Consider the following 12158-nt stretch of genomic DNA (forward strand, 5'->3'; position numbering starts at 1 on the left):
TTCCTCCTCCAGGGGATCTTCCCAACCCAGGGATGGAACCTGCTTCTCTTAAATCTCCTGCATTGGCAGGTGAATTCTTTACCATTAGCATCACCTAGGAAGTCCATAAAGGAATATTACTCAGCCAAGAAAAAGAATGAAATAATCCTATTTGAAGCAACATGCATGGATTTAGAGATTAGCTACTAGGTAAAGTAGGCCAGACAAATATCATATGACATTGCTTATATGTGGAATTTAAAATATGACACAAATGAACATTTTTACACAATAGAAACATACCACAGATGCAGAAAACAAACTTACGGTTACCAAAAGGGAAAAGGGGAGGGAAGGATAAATTAGGAGTTTCCAATTAGCAGATACAGGTACTATATATAAAAGAGATAAACAAGGTCCTACTATATAGCACAGGGAACTATATTCAATATCTTATAATAAACCATAATGGAAAAGGATATGAAAAAGAATGTATACATATATTTAACTCAATCACTTAGCTGTATATTGGAAACTAATAAAACACTGTAAATCAACTGTATTTCAATTAAAACTAAATAATTTTTAAAAAGTGTTCTATTTAGCCTCATTTAGGTTTTTTAAAATGAAGACTTCATTTACATCAAAAAAGTGAATGGCAGGTCAATAGTTCTCAAATGATACTCCAATTCAACACATTTTTTCTTTGGAGCTGTGTGCAAGCAAACTTGTTCAGAGATTAAAATCTAATATTATTGTTAAGAGATAGATACTTTGGCCATTTGATGCAAAGAGCTGACTCATTGGAATAGACCCTGATGTTGAGAAAGCTTGAGGGCAAGGGGAGAAGGGGGTGACAGAGGATGAGATGGTTGAATGGCATCACCCACTCAATGGACATGAGTCTGGGCAAACTCCAGGAGATAGTGGGGTCACGAAGAATCGGACACGACTGAGCAATTGAACAACAAAATCAATGATGGGCGGGTGATCTGGAATACAGGAATACACTGGTTTGGACACTTACTTTTCTCTTTTAACTTCTTTTTAGGGTTCTACTTAGAAGTTACTACCGATTGAAACTTTCTATTTGAAAAGCACATACACACATTACAGACAGTTCGTCACGAGAGAGGGGAAGCTTCTAGACTAGGCTTCACAGAAGGTATTCCATAGAAACCTAGTCCATGAGAGGCATTCCTCACCCCTCTCTCTGCCTAGCTCCCTTCCACATTTACCCACCCTCTCCCACCCCTCCTTGTCCTCAGTGTTCTGTGCTCAAATAAGTTTAGGAATTGCTGCCTCCGTAACTGCACAGTTTACAGAGTCTCAATACACATGAGCACGTTAAAGGCTCTCTGAAGCTTTGAGGTGAGGAAACCTACTTATATTGCAATTTCCTACACTAACTTAACTATAGGAGAGATTTTTGTGATACTTATTATTAATAATAAGCTTTGGAATTGCTGTACTGGTAAATATGAATAGCTAGCTATCTGTGAGGTTTTTTGATAAGAAACTGGTCAGAGGAATGAAGACTTTTTTACTGAAAGTATTCCAGCTGGATTGAAAGAAATGTCCCTCCATAAGACATTTACTATTACCTCTGTTTATTTGAAACTTCAATTTCAAAGTTTCAAAACCTAAAATATAATGATTTGCATTACTAGAAAGGACTACTGTAATTAGTTACTGTGATAAAATTTAGATTTTTATTTAAAAGTTGAATGAAGGGACTTCCCTCATGGTGCAGTGGTTAGGAATTCACCTTGCAGTGCAGGGGACCCAGGTTCCGTCCCTGGTCTGGGAGCTAAGGTTCCACATGCTGTGGAACAACTAAGACACAATAACTGAGCCTGAGCATTACTGGAGAGGCTGGGTGCCTCATCCAAAGATCCCACATGGCACAACTGGGACCCGAGGCAGCCAAATAAAATAAATAGATAATTTTTTTTTAATTAAAAAAGAAAAAAATATTGAGTGGAAAATAGTTTTTTCTTCATTGACTGCCATGCACTTGGGGGACACTGTAGATCTCCTGGTGGTAGCATACAGACTCACAGAAAAGTACCCTTAATGGTAATTTAGTGATTCTAACCATCAAATTTCTGAGATGAGAAAACTGAGGTTTAGGAGGAGAAGCCTGGGGTGCTACAGTCCATGAAGCTGCAAAGAGTCGGACACAACTTAGTGGCTGAACAACAGCCTAAACAAAACTCATAAATGGATTAGTGGCAAAACCAGTTACAGAAACCTTCTAGTTTAGAATCCTTTTCATCAGAGCAAACACTACAGTAATAGCCTAATTGTAAGTCTCTTAATTACCAACTGAATGAACTTGGAAAGTCAGTTAATCTCCATAAACCTCAGTTGTCAGATCTGTAAACGGGCTAACTACAGCACCTGCCTCACAGGAGATTCTATACATGGGGGGCTAGGCTCACACTTGGCACCCCGGGCAGCTAGTGTTACAGGTAGAATCATGGCAGTTACTTGAAACCCCGTAGCACTGAGCAAGGTCAGGGTTATGCCAAAAAGCATGTTAGCATCTCTGGAATCAAGGGTTAATAAAACTAATTAGCTTAATAAAACATAGCCCCTGATTTCTGCAAGCAAATAATCAGTTTTCAAAGCTTAATTTATAAGTTCAAATCTAATGATCCCAACTCCTTAGAGATGGGCTTTAGGCATTGTTCTCAACTAAGATCAACACTAGGAAAATGAGTATGAAAATCAGAAGTGGGTATGGACACCAGACATTCAATTATTGGGATACAACAAAGATTTACAGCCAGCAAGTGAACACACATTCACAGAGCTCAGATGATGTGCAGAAAGAGGGTGGGAAGCAAGGAGGAGACAGGACTGGAAAGGGGCCAAAAGAGGAGGAGATAGTTTGAAACCCGAGGAAATGCAGTGGATGTGAAGGGATAAAGGCCTTCACTGCAGCTAAGAAGACAGGCAAACAGATTCAAGGGGGATTAAACTCTGACTGATGGGAGAGGAAACTGACTTTGACTCAAATGTCCGGGCTCAGCCCTTCCTTAGCTGTGTGACCACAGGTGAGAGATTCCTTAACGGTGAAGACACTGTGGGGGTCGTAACAGTTAGTTTCCTTGCCCTCAAAACAGCAGCACACACCTGCACATATAGACACGCCTATACATTCACACACACATACACACTTGCATCTGCTTGTAGAGAGGGAAACACATTTCGTCTTTTCCCAGGAGCCCCACCCCGGCTTCACTTCTGTTTGGTCCCCCATGTGTGTGAATGATTTTAGTATCAGCAGAGAAGTTAATTCAGCATAGGAGTGTGAAAGAAAGGTTGTGGAACTACGAACCTCGTTTAAATCTTGGTGTTGGTTTAGGGTGGTCACCTAATCCATTGCTTACCATAAAAACACACTGCAAGTCATGTTTACTTTTAAATTTCCTAGTAGGCACATTTAAAAAGTAAAAAAAGCAGGTGAAATTAATTTTAATATTTGACTTAATCCAATAGATTCAAAATATCATCGGTTTGATTTTCGATGTGAGCAGCAGTAAGTGGCAGCTTGCAGAAAGCAGCCACGAGCAGTAGCTGGAAGCAGGGTCTTCGTTTCCCAGACCAGGAGTCCTAACCACTGGACCACAGAAGTCATATGCTGGGAAAGACTGAAGCCCTAACTGCAATCTAGGGCTAAGATCCCTAGTCTTGCAAGAACAAATTCAGGCAAGGAGGCAGAAGGTAAAGAGAAAAGTAAAGTTTACTAAAAAGAAAAGTACCTCCTGAAAGGTGCCTAGGCGAGCTCAGAGAGACAGCCGCACCTTTGGGAAGTTTAAATCCTTAACGAAGGGGAAGTTTTCTGGGTCTTCACTTCCCTCAGGCCAATCACCTTGCTTTGTCCCCTCCTTGGGTAATTTGTCTCAGGACCCTCCCCTGGGATCCACATGCACACCCTAGCCAAAGTTGGATCTTGAAGTGAAGGCTTCTGGGAGGAGTATGACTCATTATGGCCTGGAGTTAGCCTCTGACTTTTGACTCCAAGGCGCCTTTCTCCCTTATCAGACAGGGTTTTTTCCTTTCTTTGTCCTTGCCATGATTATTCCCTTGAGGTAAGAGACAAAGACTGGCTATTTACCCGTTTTTGTTGACTGTAAATTCCTCAACTGAAGCCCACCTATCTCTCAAGAAATGAAGAGAGGAGGCTCAGTTCAGTTCGGTTGCTCAGTCATGTCCAACTCTTTGCGACCCCACAAACTGCAGCACACCAGGCCTCCCTGTCCATCATCAACTCCTAGAGTCCACCCAAACCCATGTCCATTGAGTCGGTAATGCCATCCAACCATCTCATCCTCTGTCCTCCCCTTCTCCTCCTGCCTTCAATCTTTCCCCGCATCAGGGTCTTTTCAAATGAGTCAGCTCTTCACATCAGGTGGCCAAAGTATTGGAGTTTCAGCTTCAACATCAGTCCTTCCAATGAACACCCAGGACTAGTCTCCTTTAGGATGGACTGGTTGGATCTCCTTGCAGTCCAAGGGACTCTCAAGAGTCTTCTCCAGCACCACAGTTCAAAAGCATCAATTCTTTGGCGCTCAGCTTTCTTTATAGTCCAACTCTCACATCCATACATGACCACTGGAAAAACTATAGCCTTGACTAGACGGACCTTTGTTGGCAAAGTAATATCTCTGCTTTTTAATATGCTGTCTAGATTGGTCATAACTTTCCTTCCAAGGAGTAAGTGTCTTTTAATTTCATGGCTGCAATCACCATCTGCAGTGATTTTGGAGCCCAAAAAAATAGTCAGCCACTGTTTCCCCATCTATTTTCCATGAAGTGATAGGACCAGATGCCATGATCTTTGTTTTCTGAATGCTGAGCTTTAAACCAACTTTTTCACTCTCCTCTTTCACTTTCATCAAGAGGCTCTTTAGTTCTTCTTCACTTTCTGCCATAAGGGTGATGTCATCTGCATATCTGAGGTTATTGGTATTCCTCCTGGCAATCTTGATTCCAGCTTGTGCTTCTTCCAGCCCAACGTTTCTCATGATGTACTCTGCATAGAAGCTAAATAAGCAGGGTGACAATATACAGCCTTGATGTACTCCTTTTCCTATTTGGAACCAGTCTATTGTTCCATGTCTAGTTCTAACTGTTGCTTCCTCACCTGCATACAGGTTTCTCAAGAGGCAGGTCAGGTGGTCTGGTATTCCCATCTCTTTCAGAATTTTCCACAGTTTATTGTGATCCACACAGTCAAAGGCTTTGGCATAGTCAATAAAGCAGAAATAGATGTTTTTCTGGAACTGTCTTGCTTTTTCCGATGATCCACCAGATGTTGGTAATTTGATCTCTGGTTCCTCTGCCTTTTCTAAAACCAGCTTGAACATCTGGAAGTTCACGGTTCACGTATTGCTGAAGCCTGGGCTTGGAGAATTTTGAGCATTACTTTACTAGCGTGTGAGATGAGTGCAGTTGTGCGGTAGGCTAGCGGATTGCAAATTTCCAAGCTGGAGCCCATCTATCTCCTACCTCAATTTCAATCTGTAATCAATAGGAAAACTTATGAATGACATTTTTCTATTCATTTTACACTGTTGCACACCTTATTTAAGCTGCTAACAGATGTGGCCACTGACTTGACGTCAGAGGCCTCCTGCTTCTAAGGAATATAGCAGAAACTGCCAGATCCTGAGGCCTCCATGAACACAGGTCACAGGGAAAGTAAATGCAAGGTGCTTGGCACAACCCTGGTGCATATAACGTGCGGGATAATGTCTACTGTCACGGCCGTAACTGTCCTTGTGGTCCTCATCTGCTCTCACACGGTACAGTCCACATGCGACTCTGCTAGCCAACTTTTCCCAGCCCACCTGAATAGAGTCACCACTAAGAGAGTCAGGTTAGGAGAAACAGAGCTGATTATCCTTGAGCCAGGAGGGGGCGGCTCCAAGCCTCCCAGTCCACCCACCGCCTGACAATGGTGTGATTCAGGGCAGCGATATAGGATTATTGACTTTACAATAGGGGGAGGTCAGCCAGGTGAGGCATTGTTTGCTGCAGCTAGGAGAGGCTGAGTCCATGGGATTAGGTCTCTGGGGAGGTTGAATATGGTATCAAGTCTTGACCTGAGAAGGTGGGTTGTGTACTCAGGAAAAACGTGCAGCAGCCACAGGTCCAAAACTTCAGGCTGGCACTGTCCTTGTTAAAGATGATCTCCACGGCTGGTTGGCCTATTTTTCCTTTTCCTTTCCTCCTTTTATCTTCTCTTCCTTCCAGAAATATTTTAATCCATTTACTACTAAGGCTTGGCATTACACATAATAAGCACCACTGCTAAGTTCACTGTGTGTGCCTAGCCCTGTGCTAAGTATTTTGTTATCTTCTTCTCTTTTAAGGTCCTCAGCCAATCCAGGGCTATAGGTATCTCTATTATTCCCATTTTTCAAATAAGGAAAACTGAGGAACAGAGAGATTAAGCATCTTACCCAAGGTCTTACAGCAGGGTGTGCATCTAGCCTGTATGGCTTCAGAGGAGGAGGCAGAGTTCTTGTCTTCAATAAGTGGATACTAGGAAAGCAGTGGGGGAGGAACTAATCTTCTGGAGAAGTCAGGAAAGGAAGTGACATCCTGGCTGGGGCTTGAAGGATGAATAGGAGTGTGCTGATGGGCAAGTTAGGGAGGAAGCGGGGGCTTCCCAAGGAAGCAGGAGCCGGAGCAGTTAAAAATTTTAAAAAATGTGGGTTACGTGATTTATTTTCTTTGTCCTTCCTGCCCTTCCAGCTGCCTCCTCTATAAACGAAATGGTTTTTGTTGCTCCCAACCCACCCAGTAGCTTCAGGCCTTCCCTTGGTAATCTGTCTCCTAAAGTTCCCTGCCTCTGGAACTTCTCTCTCCTTCACTTTTATCAATCATATGTAGGCAGTGTATGAAAAAATTTAGAAGATTTAGAGTTCATCTTTCAGTATCAAAATGTTCTTAGGGAAAATCTGCTTTACAGCATTAAAGTGGGATCTTCTTCAAGAATCTCTACGGTGTTGTGGCCAAGAGCACAGACTCTGGGCTCAAACAAGCCTTGGCGTGATCCCAGCTGTACCACTCATCAGCTGTATATTAATAGATTGAGGCTGCAGTTAACCTATAGAAAGGATGTGAGGTCAGGCAGGATCCCACACAAATAAACTGCCTGACACACAGCTGGATGTGCACATCACCAAAGAGATTCTAAAAGATAACCATGGGCCCTTAAGGAAGACAGGCAGGATTTCCAAACCACATCTCACACTAACCTTAAATGAAGGAGGTTGGAGGCAACAGTGCTGGTTTATGAGGAAATACCAAGGATGTCTCAACTTTGCAGGGCACTTAGGGTCACTCAGGCCTAGGGCCTAACTCACACTAACCCAGTGTAAAAACAACTGATGTATAAACCAGACCCTGAAGGTTAGTTTATAGTGGAGAGGGATGCCTCTCTGGCATCTCCTCAGCAGGCTGGACAAACACTGACAAATTCTTCCTCTCTAATCACCCTTTTATACCCTGCAAATAGTGTTCACTGTCACTTTAGAATGCCAGGCAACAATACATTTGATTGTATTGTTTGCAATTTGATTGCATTGTATTGCAATACAATGCAAGCTTCAATAGCTTGCATTCAGTGCTGGGCAAACACCCTGGTTCCTGAATTGGAGGCCTGGTCCTGTGAAGAAGGGTACGTTTTAATTAGGGATAGTCTATCTCTGAGGAGCTGCCAGGCACCTTGCTCAGACCTGGGTACTTCTCAAGTTATCTCATCAGCACCTTTACAAGCAGGCTGGGAGGATGCAGTCTCTGCAGATGGCTTCCTTCATCCAGAGGTGTTGGTTCTCATGGATTTCACTCCCAGTGGCTGGTTTTATCTCTAAATTCTACCCTAACCAATACTGCCTGCATTGGCCAAGGAGGGGAAGGAGAATTAACACCACAGCACGCCAGCACTGCTGAGTGTGAGGTACCTACAGTCAACCCTCGTAAAGCCTTGTTGGAAGTTACCTTCACCACCACGTGATGACCATGTCACCCCACAGCACATGTCCTTTCTAATACCTCAAGTGTAAGATCTGCCAGGTTAACAGGACCAGAACTTGGTCTTAGGACACATTCTCACAGAGGGGCTGCAGCTCTGACGTATTTTCTTTCAGTGGAAGCTCTGCTATGATTCAGTTGCTTCTTTTCTAGATTTGGTCTGCATGTTGGGGTTTAAGGAGATCCTGATGAAGAAATAAAAGAATATGGGTTGGAAGCTGGGGAAATGGGTGTTGGTGATCAAAGACTGCACACTTTCAGTTATAAAATGAATAAATTCTGAGGATGTAATGTACAGCATGAAGGCTACTAGTTACCAGTATTGTACTGTATACTTGAAAGTTGTTAGGAGAGTAGATCCTAAATGTTCTCATCACACACACAAAAAAGGGAAAAATAGTAAGAACATTAGGTGATAGATGTGTCAACTAACTTAAAATGAGTGTGGTAATTCATTTTGCAGTATGTACATATCAAGTCATCATGTTATATATCTTAAAATTTACACAGTGTTTGGTGTTAATTATATCACAGTAAAAGCTGGAAAGAAAAAAGGATATGGGACAGCCAAAGTTGAATGGGATGAGAAAGACGTGTGTTCAATGGGAGTTCTCACCAAATCCCACCAGATGGAGGTATATATAGTAATAATTAAAAGAGAATTCTAGACATAAATAAGAGAGAAAAAATATATTACTCAAAATTACTAGGACTATTTTTGGAGCATTCCTTTTTGTATAATTTTGACCTTTGGAATCGTGTTGATGTTTTCAGTAGTCAAAACAATAAAATTAATTCAATGAAACTGGGAGGAGGGAGCTAAAATGGAATACAAATGGAAGCAAACAACCTGTATTTCAAATGAATATCAGACACAGTGAAAGGGAAAAAAGAGAATTAATCCAAGTAACTTTTGAACTCAATTCTTTGATTGCATATTATCAGTCTAAAAAAAAGAAATGCAAACAAATCTTGAAACTCTCCTTAGCAGGTTTGTTTTTCCACAGTGGAATCAATGTAGTAATTCCTAAAACTATGCTGTGTGTTGTAATACTGAGCAAATGACAGTTCTACTGTTTGGGAAGCCAGGTTCTCACTGGGGAGGAGAATGCAAATGGGTGAAGACAAGAAAATACTGTGAGTTGGAAAGATACTAGAGGAGGCAGTATAAATTTATAATTTTACATAGACAGCATGAGTGACTGTTGAACCACATGAAATTACTATTCTTTCCAATTCTGTCTATTGTGAGGGTCTGGAAGCAAAGGTACTCAGTAGTACTGAGTACATCACATGCTCAGATCTCAATTTTTAAGTAGTGTTTCCCATGAAAAGCAAGGAAAACCCATTGAAGAAGTGACTGATTCCAAGAAAAAAGTACAAGATGGCCTCATGCCAGAAAGTAAGCACCTACTGAAAGAATGATTAGTTCACTTGAAGAGGAACCACTTGAAGGAAATCAGTTGCCAAATCTGGGACAGCCTGCGCATCAGAACAAAATGATGAGTACTGAATTATCAGATCAGATCAGATCAGTCGCTCAGTCGTGTCTGACTCTTCGAGACCCCATGAATCGCAGCATGCCAGGCCTCCCTGTCCATCACCAACTCCCAGAGTTCACTGAGACTCACGTCCATCGAGTCAGTGATGCCATCCAGCCATCTCATCCTCTGTCGTCCCCTTCTCCTCCTGCCCCCAACCCCTCCCAGCATCAGAGTCTTTTCCAATGAGTCAACTCTTCGCATGAGGTGGCCAAAGTACTGGAGTTTCAGCTTATTGAATAAACTAGTGACCCATAAGTGTACTGATACTAACTAAATAAGGAAAAAGGAAAAACACTTGCTTACAATAAAATGCCAATTACTAAATATTGTTGAAATTACAGAGCTAGAAAATCAACATTATAACCATCAATGTAAAAACTAATTAAGGCAAGAATCATTAGTATACATTAAAACTGAGTGAAATTTTATATATGGAATAGGTTATCTATATAGTGTCAAAATATCTTCCCACAAACTGCTTATTAATTACTATTCCTTGTAAAGGGAGAAATTATAATTACATAAGCTGAGAAACCTGGAAGACACCACCCTAGCCAAATGATCAAAATTAGCATCACCAATAATGGACAAACATACCATGTGTTTCCTGAGGACCCAGCATCACTTCCATGGTGTTCCTGTGGGAAGGGAGAAAGGATAACCTAAAGCTAATCACAAGCAAAGATTAGACACATTTCTAGACACACTATGTGTGTCGAGGGAAGATTAGACACACCTGAGCAAAACTAGCCTGTACTCTTCCACAATGGCAACTCATGAAAGACAGAGAAAAGCCAAAGAACTATTTTAGACTCAGTCAGTTCGGTCGCTCAGTCATGTCCGACTCTTTGCGACCCCATGAATCGCAGCATGCCAGGCCTCCCTGTCCATCACCAACTCCCAGAGTTCACTCAGACTCACGTCCATCGAGTCAGTGATGCCATCCAGCCATCTCATCCTCTGTCATCCCCTCCTCCTCCTGCCCCCAATCCCTCCCAGCATGAGAGTCTTTTCCAATGCGTCAACTCTTTGCATGAGGTGGCCAAAGTACTGGAGTTTCAGTTTTAGCATCATTCCTTCCAAAGAAGTTCCAGGGCTGATCTCCTTCAGAATGGACTGGTTGGATCTCCTTGCAGTCCAAGGGACAAAGGAGATTTAAAAAAGACTTCATAACTAAAGACAATATGTGATTCCAGTTTGATCCTGGATTGAACCTTGAGATAAGGAGGAAAGATTGCTTCAAAAAACACTGTTGGGACAATTGACAAGTTTTGCAAATGGAATATAAGTTATAAAATAGTATATACATGTTAAATTTTCTGATTTGATAACTATTCTGTGATCATGTAAGAAAATGTACTTGCTCTTAGGAAATAGACCTGAAGTATTTAGGGATAAAGAGAAAAGTGATATCTGTAACTTATTCTCAAATGGTTAAGAAAAAAATAGTATTAATCTGACTCTGTGTGTGTGTGTGTAGAAAGAGTACATGACAAAATAGCAACAATTTGTTAACCTGGCCAAAGAGTATCTGAGAGGTCTTTGTACTACTGTAATTTTGAAGATAATATAAATAAAAAGTGAGAGATACTATAAGGTTGCTTGGAGAAGGAAATGGCAACCTACTCCAGTATTCTTGCCTGGAGAATCCCATGGACAGAGGAGCCTGGTAGGCTACTGTTCATGTGATCACAAAGAGTTGGACACGACTGAGTGACTAAGCCCATAAAGTTACTAGTTGTTTAAATACCAGATAATGATTAAGAATTAGGAAATTATTAATGGCATCCTTTGCCATAATGCCCAAATGCTATGGAATTTATTCAGTGAGCACATTGAAAGTGTCCCCCTAAATCTACATGTTGAAGACCCCATCCCAGTGTGATGGTAATTGGAGGTGAGGCCTTTAAGAGGTAACTGGGTTTGGATGACATGATGGGGTGGACCCCTCATGATGGAATTGGTGCCCTTATGATAAAAGAAGAAGAAACCAGGACTCTCTCCCTGCATCATGTAAGGATACAGCTAGAAGGTGACTGTCTATAAGCCAGGAAGAGTCCTCATCAAGAACCCAACCAGGGGAATTCCCTGGTGGTCCAGGCTCCACAGTTTTACTGCTGAGTTTGACCCACTGGCCGAGGAGCTAGGATCCCACAAGCCTCAGGGCCATAAAAGAGAAAAATGCCCATAAAAAAGCCATCCAGGTTGACATCTAGATCTTGAACTTCTATCCAAGGACTTCTAACTTTCAGAATTGTGAGAAATAATTTGTGTTGTTTAAGCCACTCAGTCTATGGTATTTTTTACAGCAGTCCAAGCTGACTAAGCTCTAAATTACAGAAAATACTAAATATAAAGTAATCTCCCAATGAGAAGATTCAATTCTTGAGGGCCAAATGCTTGTAGCTTGAGACATTCCCAATAACAGCATTATACATGGAGATTGGGCTGGCCAACCCTCACTTTCTGTAAATGGCATAACCAAATTCCAGAGAAATTAGATATTCCTCCCAAAACCTCACATCCGGCAGGGGCTGAACTCAAGACCCACCTCCACCCCCAACCCGGAGAGCTTCCGGATGA

This window comes from Bos taurus, chromosome 1, assembly GCF_002263795.3.
Source record: "Bos taurus isolate L1 Dominette 01449 registration number 42190680 breed Hereford chromosome 1, ARS-UCD2.0, whole genome shotgun sequence".
NCBI lineage: Eukaryota > Metazoa > Chordata > Mammalia > Artiodactyla > Bovidae > Bos > Bos taurus.